Source organism: Bidens hawaiensis, unplaced genomic scaffold (genome assembly GCF_021521415.1).
Source record: "Bidens hawaiensis isolate Kalapana, Puna unplaced genomic scaffold, B.hawaiensis_p1.1 tig00014713_1, whole genome shotgun sequence".
Lineage (NCBI taxonomy): Eukaryota > Viridiplantae > Streptophyta > Magnoliopsida > Asterales > Asteraceae > Bidens > Bidens hawaiensis.
This window is the reverse complement of record NW_027492288.1, coordinates 410,138-418,584: the sequence shown is the minus strand read 5'-3', so window position 1 is coordinate 418,584 and position 8,447 is coordinate 410,138.

The following is an 8,447-nucleotide window of genomic DNA, read 5'->3' as shown; positions in this document are numbered from 1 at the left end:
TCACATTCGTTACTGTGTACACATTCGTGTGAACGGTGAACAATAAGCTTTAAAGAATTGACAAATTTGATCCTTGAAGTTTCAACAATTGTTTACTCATGGCTTCGCAAAACGTTTCTTACTATGCATTAGCATCTCAGAATGCTTTAATGCAGCAGATGCTGACCATGGATAATGAAATTGGCAGTCACAACAAATGTCCCAAATTGTTAAAACTTTCAGACTTTGCTCGTTGGGAACCGAGGTTCCGTGCTCACTTGGGTTCAGTTCATCCAAGTAATGTACGATTTCTCGATGATGTGTATGCGGTACCTCTGGTAGGCAGTGATAACGTGGGTGGGACTCCTAAGGAATTCAAGAATTATGAAACTCAAGAGTTGAAAGATTTTGAGAGTGATACAAAAGCTTATTCAACTCTCACTATGGCATTACCTGAACAAATCTTTCATCAATATAGCACTATCAAGATCTGTGCTTCATTGTTCACCACCTTAAAAATGAGAAGTCTGGGCAATACTCTCGAGAGTAAGAAGACTCTCATAAAATTTCAATTTAGAAATTTTATTTTGATGAAAAATGAGACGGTTGAAGAGATGATTAACCGATTTAGTCATCTGATTGTGGAGATATCCTGTGTCAATCTTGAGCCAACTGAAACAGATAAGATTGATACGCTAAAGAATGCCTTGCCTCCTTCATATTCGACTTTCTTGTTTGTATTGAAAGAAAACGGTTTCTTTCGAAACACCGAGCTTACAGCTGTACAATTCATCAATAAGATTGAGGAAAGGGAATTAAATGTCAAAATTCGTTGAAGGAAAATCAGAACCAACATTCATCAAACCAGAATCCTTCAATCTATGGAGGAGCCATGCCAGCTAATCATTCTTCAAGTTTTGTTCTAATCAATGCCTTCTTTGCCCAAGCTCAAGAAGAATCTCCTAATGTAAACAATCTGCGTAATGTATGCTTTATGGCCAATAGAGCCTATGCAAGCACAAATGTTCCAGCTTCAAGTCTGCCTAAAGTAAATCTTCAAGAGGCTGAAAAACAGTTTGTATTCTTGTGTGCTTTCATGACTTCGTATGAACAGTTTGTTGGAAGCAAGATAGCCACGAGTGAACTAACAGATGAAGACTATGATCAAATCGACCCGGATGATCTTGAGTTAATGGATCTTAAGTGGAACATGGCTATGATTGTTAGAAAAGTCAAGAGATTCATGCAGCGAACTGTGAAAGATCTTCCTACTTTGAATAAAAGGGTTGGATTTGATAAGTTGAAGGTGAAATGTTACAATTGTGGGGACTTTGGCCATTTTGCCAAAGAATGCGATAAACCAAAAAAAGAATATTCTGGGACCCGCAATTCAGATAGACCTTCAGGAAAGAATTCATTGGGTGGGGATAAGAGTAAACCAACCACAGTTGTTGGTGAACAAGATAAATCTCCTGCTACTCAAGCTCTAGTGGTTAATGAAGTTGTTGATTGGTCTCAACGTTTTTTTGGGAAATCAAGCTAATGTGGCTATTGTTGAACCAGTGGAGAAATTTGAAGATGCTAGCAGTGATAATGTATCTGAGGAAAGTGATTCATCTGACTCTGAAATTGATACAGATCAGAGTTCGTCATCTCAAACCGAATCAATTCCTGATCAAGTTGAATCTTATGCTTGTATGGCTAAGATTGATGAGGTATGTCCTAAACCTCAAATTAATGTATCTGAATCCTCAACTGAAGTGATTGAGCGTACTGAATGTGCTGTACTCAAAGCCAAACTTGAAATAGCTTTAAATCAGAACACTACTCTCACAAAAGATCACTTTATGATCAATGAATGCTACAAATAGAAATCAAAATTACTAGAACAGTCAACTCTTAAAATTCAAAATCTGTCTGAAAGCAATCATGATCTTAAAGCTGAGATTCAGTGTAAGATTATTGTTGTTGATCAACATTTTAAGGAGATTCTTCGACTCCGAACCTGTATTTCTAATCTTGAAAATGAAGTGATGGAACTAAAAAATAAGCTTGGAAAATTTAGAGATTCATCATTTCTTTTAAATGAAATCATTGAAGTAAACCATGCTCATAAGAAAAATGGAAAAGCAGGGTTAGGATATGTTGAAATTCCTCCTCCTTTTAAGGAAGATTACAGTAGCATTCCCGATGTGGAAAAATGCTCAGATATGCCTACTATTAAATCTGAGGATGTTGACACAACTAAAACTACTTGAGAACCGATTCATATCAATAGTAAAACTGCCTTTACCAAAAATGAATTGGATGGTTCAATCAAGGAGTTGACTGAACCAGATGAGCTTGTCAAAAACAAGAATATACCTGTTGACAATCACATTCTGTGTGAACCTGAAGAGTTTGAGCAAGCGGTTTATGGCTCAAAGTCGTCGGGAGGTTCAGTGAAAAAGTCTAATGTAAATTCTAACTCAAAGAAATCAGATAAACCGACTATAACTGATGAGGAGTTAATGAAATTTGTCAATCCCCAGTCTGGTTCTTCGAATGGGAAAGTATTTATATTAAAAGGTTTGTCAAAAGTGTTTTCGGATAAAGAAGTTCCATTGAACCTTCTTAAACCCGAAATGATTGAAAGTGTGTATCAAGATGACACTTCAAAGGTTACCGAACTTGAACAAAAATTCTATCAATCAAAATCTGTTAATGTTCAAGAAAAACCAAGAAATAATGTGTTTAAACCTATCACATTTGTAAAATCATCAGGTTTGGAGAATTCTTCGAATTCAACAAATCTTGAATTCTATAAGACCAAAAAGGGTTTAAAACATGAAATTCCAAAGACGGTAACATTTGAGAAACCCAAAGATGATATTCATCGATCTTTGCTACCATATAAGACCCGTGCTTCACCACCAAAATCTTTGGACTCTCGTTTATGTTTCAAGTATGGTGAACCGGGCCATGTTTCCAAATAGTGTAAAGCAAAGATAGATGACATCAAAAAATCGTCAACTCGAAAGACTGGTTTTTTCAAAACATAAAATAAAATCAAGTTGATGAGTGTGTCATAATGTATTCGAATATTAATCCGAAGAAAGTTGTTCTGGTTGATTCGGATAATGTTTCTAACAAATTCGTTGACCGTGCTCAACCCATTTGTAAAAACACTAATTCGGGAAGAATACGTGATGGATATTTAAAGAAGAAAACTAAGAAAACTATCACTTATTCTCAAGTCCCGAATGTCAGTATTAATTTAAATGTTTCTCCTAAGTTATCAAAGGGAGAGCCTAAGACTGAGGCTTGGGCTGCCTTTTTGAACTAATTTCTTTACCTTGTTGTGCAGAGTTCATCTAAATCCGTGTCAAATCACAAGTGGATATTGGATAGTGGATGTTCTCGTCATATAACTGGCAACCTGAACCTTCTGAACAATGTCAAAGATATTCAAGAGGGTTATGTGGCGTTTGCTGGTAACAACGGTGGGATGATTACAAAGGAAGTAGAAGTTTCAAACGGGAAAGTGACGTTTGAAAAAGTGAATTATTATGAAAAAGTGGATCATAATTTGTTGAATGTTTCACAAATTTGTGACAAGCAATATACCACAGTTTTCACAGATAAGAAATGTGTTATCCTACAACCGGGATACACAATTCCTGAAGAAATGGTTATCATGAGATCACCTCGATCGAATGATATTTATGTCCTAGACATGAATCTTAATGTAAACGTTTCTCCTTCAGAAACGTGTTTTATCTCCAAAGCCACGGAAAAAGAAACGATTATTTGGCATCGACGTATGGGACACATCCATGTGCGCAAAATGAATCATTTGGTTTCAAATGATTTGGTAGATGGTGTAACCCTTAAGAACTTCAAGTTGAATGATCACTACGTCGCTTGCAAGAAGGGAAAACGGAAGAAGAAGTCACACCCGTGTAAATTGATCAATTCAATTATTACACCCCTAGAACAACTTCATATGGACTTATTCGGTCGTGTGAATCGTGCTAGTATCGCGGGTGATTTTTATTGCTTGGTTGTGACTGATGATTTTTCACGATATTCTTGGGTTTTATTTATGGGATCTAAAGATCAAACTCCTGTATTGATTCAGAATCTTATCTCAAAATTAGAATCACTTTACAAACTGAAAGTGAGACGAATACGTAGTGATAATGGTACGGAATTCATGAATAATGTATTGGATTTCTTCTACATTCAGAAAGGTATTCATCGTGAATTCAATGCACCGTATGTTCCTCAACAAAATGGTGTTTCTGAAAGAAAGAATCGCACGTTGATCGAAGCTGCAAGAACAATACTTGCTGATTCAAAGCTTCCCGTTCAGTTCTGGAATGAATCAGTGAATACAGCATGCTAAACGCTGAATCGAGTATTAACAGTAAAGAAGCTCAAGAAAACAAGTAACGAACTTCTGAATAATCGTAAACCGAATCTAAAGTATTTGGAACCATTTGGGTGTTCTTGTACTATGTTGAAGAGAGATGCCGGTAAATTTGAAGAAAAGGCATTTGAGGGTTATTTCTTGGGATACAATTCTCCGAAGAAGCAAATCTTAAATATCTCTTCGGGTTGTGTGGAAGAGTGGTACCATGTTGATTGTCAAAGCTATACCATTCCACCTACAGGCAAGGGTTCCGATTGGATGTTCGATTACAATGATTTATTTAATTTGTTCACGCCAGCTGTTGAAGACATACCTGAAGATTTTATTCGATCTTATTTGGAGGAACAATGTCTTCCAATTCCTAGTTCTTCGTATGCTGATGTGAATGACTCTCCTAACGTATCAGAGACATCGAATGATGTTTCTGAGTCTTCCGATGAAACTGATTTTGTTGATTCATCGTCAGGACCATTAGAGAAGCTATAGACACAAATGAGCCTATTCTAATTGATGATGATTCTCCAACTGTCTCTTTAGACTCGGATGAGGAAAATATCACCAATCTGGGTGATAACGTATCTGTACCTACTAATCCTTCCTTAAGGATTCATTCTAATCATCCGCAGGAACAGATAATTGGTGATGTACACGACGGGGTTCGTACACGACACCAATTAGCTAATGTATATGACGAACAAGTTGAGTGTAACTTATCTCCTACTGAGGATTCGATAGTTTGTGCTTATGCGGATTTGCACTCTTCGGGTATCCTTAGTATTGCACAATACACCTGCTTTCTATCACAGATCGAACCGACAAGTGTCACGATGGCACTCAAGGAACCATCTTGGTGGAGGCTATGCAGAAGGAGCTGCAACAGTTTATTCAACTGGGTGTATGGGACTTAATTGATAAACCCGACCATGTGAAAAAGGCAATTCCGACTAAATGGGTTTTTAAGTGCAAAAAGGACGACCGCGGGGTAATCGTGAGGAATAAGGCACGATTGGTTGTTCTAGGTTACAATCAACAAGAAGGCATAGATTACACCGAAGTATATGCTCCTGTGGCACGACTGGAGGCTATACGTATTTTTCTTGCCTATGCAGCCTATAAAAAATTTCAAGGTTTATCAAATGGATGTGAAATCAGCGTTCTTAAACGGAGCTATTCATTAAGAAGTATATGTGAACCAGCCTCCTGGTTTCAAGGATCCAGACTTTCCAGAGCGTGTTTATCGATTAAACAAGTCTCTTTATGGTTTACATCAGGCCCCGAGAGCCTGGTACAGCACGTTGGCTGACCATCTGATTGAAAGTGGGTTCACGAGGGGAACTGTGGATTGTACTTTATTTTATAAGAACATGGGTGACGATCTTCTCCTTGTCCAAATTTATGTGGATGACATAAGTTTCGGTTCGACAAACGACAGCTTGTGCAAAGATTTCGAGAAGACGATGCAAACCAAATTCGAGATGAGCTCGATGGGGGAGATGAACTTTTTCTTAGGATTGCAAGTTCACCAGTCTGATTTCGGGATCTTTATCCATCAGACCAAATATATGAACAATGTCTTGAGACGATTCAAGATATCCGACGGCAAAATTCCTTCAACACCTCTTCCCGTGGGTCACAATTTATCACCGGATGAATTGGAGGATACAGTAGATCCAACCCTGTATAGAGCTATGATCGAATCTCTTATGTATTTGATTGCTTCTCGACCTGATATCATGTTTGCTGTTTGTTTGTGTGCCAGGTACCAATCGAGTCCCCGAGTGACTCATCTGGCGGCAGTAAAGCGTATCTTACATTATCTGAGGGGAAATCCAGAAATCGGGTTGTGGTACCCGAAGGATGATAAGTTTGATCTCACCGCTTTTACTGATTCGGACTATGGAGGATGCAAGATCAATTTCAAGTCTACAACAGCGGGTTGTCAGTTCTTAGGAAACTGGCTTGTTTCCTGGCAGTGTAAGAAGCAAACAATGGTCTCAACTTCTACAGCTGAAGCGGAGTATGTGGCGGCCTCGAGTTGCTGTTCACAAGTTCTGTGGATCCAGCAACATTTGCGGGATTACGGTTTGAAGTTTCTTACTACTCCTATCTTTATTGACAATTCGGCTGCTATATCTATCACAAAAAATCCGGTTCACCATTCGAAAACCAAACATATTGAAATCCGTTATCACTTTATACGTGATTGTTTTGAAAAAAAATTAATTTCAATTGATAAAATTCATATGGATTTTCAAAAGGCTGACCTTTATACCAAAGCGTTTGACAAATCATGTTTTCAATATTTGCTGGGTATAAATGGTTTAAAAACTTTGAAAGATATTCAAAAGCTTGGTTAAATCATTTTTTTGTTTGTTTTTAGTTCAATTTTTGTTGTTTTTAGGGGATGAAAATATAAAATCCAAAAATATTGTGTTTTCAGTTTGTACAGAGAAAATTAAAACTCCAAAAACATTTAAATATTGAAAAATCCAAAAACAATGAAAAATGCTCCGCAAAATGAGTTTCGAAGCAAAAAGGGAAAATGATAGTACATTGGTCATTTGCTCCTAAGTCCAGTAAAAAGTAAGCAATAAAAGACTGTGTGCTTAATTGCATTGATGTATTGGTAGGTCTTTTGACAAACAAGTATGGGCTATTAAGTGATATAAACATAAAATTGATGAATAAGAAGGGATATTGGTTCTATAAAAGGTCTTGATGATGATGGCATAAATGTAATAAACCGGTCATACTCAAGCCTTCTAATCAATTTGAAAACAATTTTAGCAAAAGTATCTAGTTGGTGGTTAATGCTTCAACGATGTATGGTCTCGTTACCTTAAATCCTGTATTGATGGGATGCTTTAATGTTCCGGATTTCATTGGGTCTTTATGCGGTTTTACAACTGGTATTCATTTCGATGAATATTAAAATTCTTGTAAAAGCTAACCCACAGTGTAACTGCTTAAGTCTCTAAACTTGATCGCAAAAAGTACTTCGTGTACAAAAATGAATTACAGACTTGATCAAACCACGCTGTGAGTCATACATTGTCCCCCTACTCGCGTCTCATTACCATTAAGAAATGGAACACAAGGGACACAGTGTCTGTAAACCGACAGATGAAATCGTGCATACTCATCCATGGGAACGGAACTTAGGGTATTGCTTGATAACGGGGGTATATCTTCTAGTGGGGATTACGGACTATGATTGCTTAAAAATCATCATTTTCATCAAATTGGTTCTAAGGTTTAAGTCAAGTTGGGGTGATTTGGAGAAAATCAAATTAAGCCTGAATCAAGATTGGAACTGATTATGTTTGATCTTTGTGCTTAATTGAACCAATTAACGATATCACTAAAAGTTCTGAAAAATTTGTTCGAAGATTTATGTGGACAACAATACCAATAATCGACTTAACACCAGTCATAATAAAAACTGAAAATAAAACTGCGATGGACGGAAATTATGCACAATATGATTTCCTGCTCAACTCACAAAAATATGTACTGCTTTATTAGTATAGTTTTATTGTTTTACTTTGTTTGTTATTTGAAAAACCTTTCAAAAGTACAAAAAGATTTTAATTTTTCTGCTTTATTTTTTGATTTATCGAGCTGACGAATAAATCTAAACAAAAAGCAAAGAAGTTTTACCCCGAATTTTTAAGTTATTCGTGTTTAACGTAATTTTTCAATTGGCATCAATTGATTTTTAACGTAAAAATCCTTTTAAGTTAAACATTACCGATCGGTGGTTGATCGGATATTTTAATGTATGCAATTAAAACCTAAATTGGATTTAATTGAATATTTAATTCATTGATTAAAACCCTAATTGGTTTTGATGAATATTTTATTCCTTAATGAGATTGATTCTCATTCGCTAAGGAATATGATGATTCGTTAATTGATTTAACGAATGTAAAGCCATTCATTATTTATAACATAACAAATAAGTTTCTTATTCGTTATATCATCATTCGCTTCCGTTGTGCATAACGAATGGAAGACATTCGTCTAAACAGTTAATGAATGAAATAATTTAATG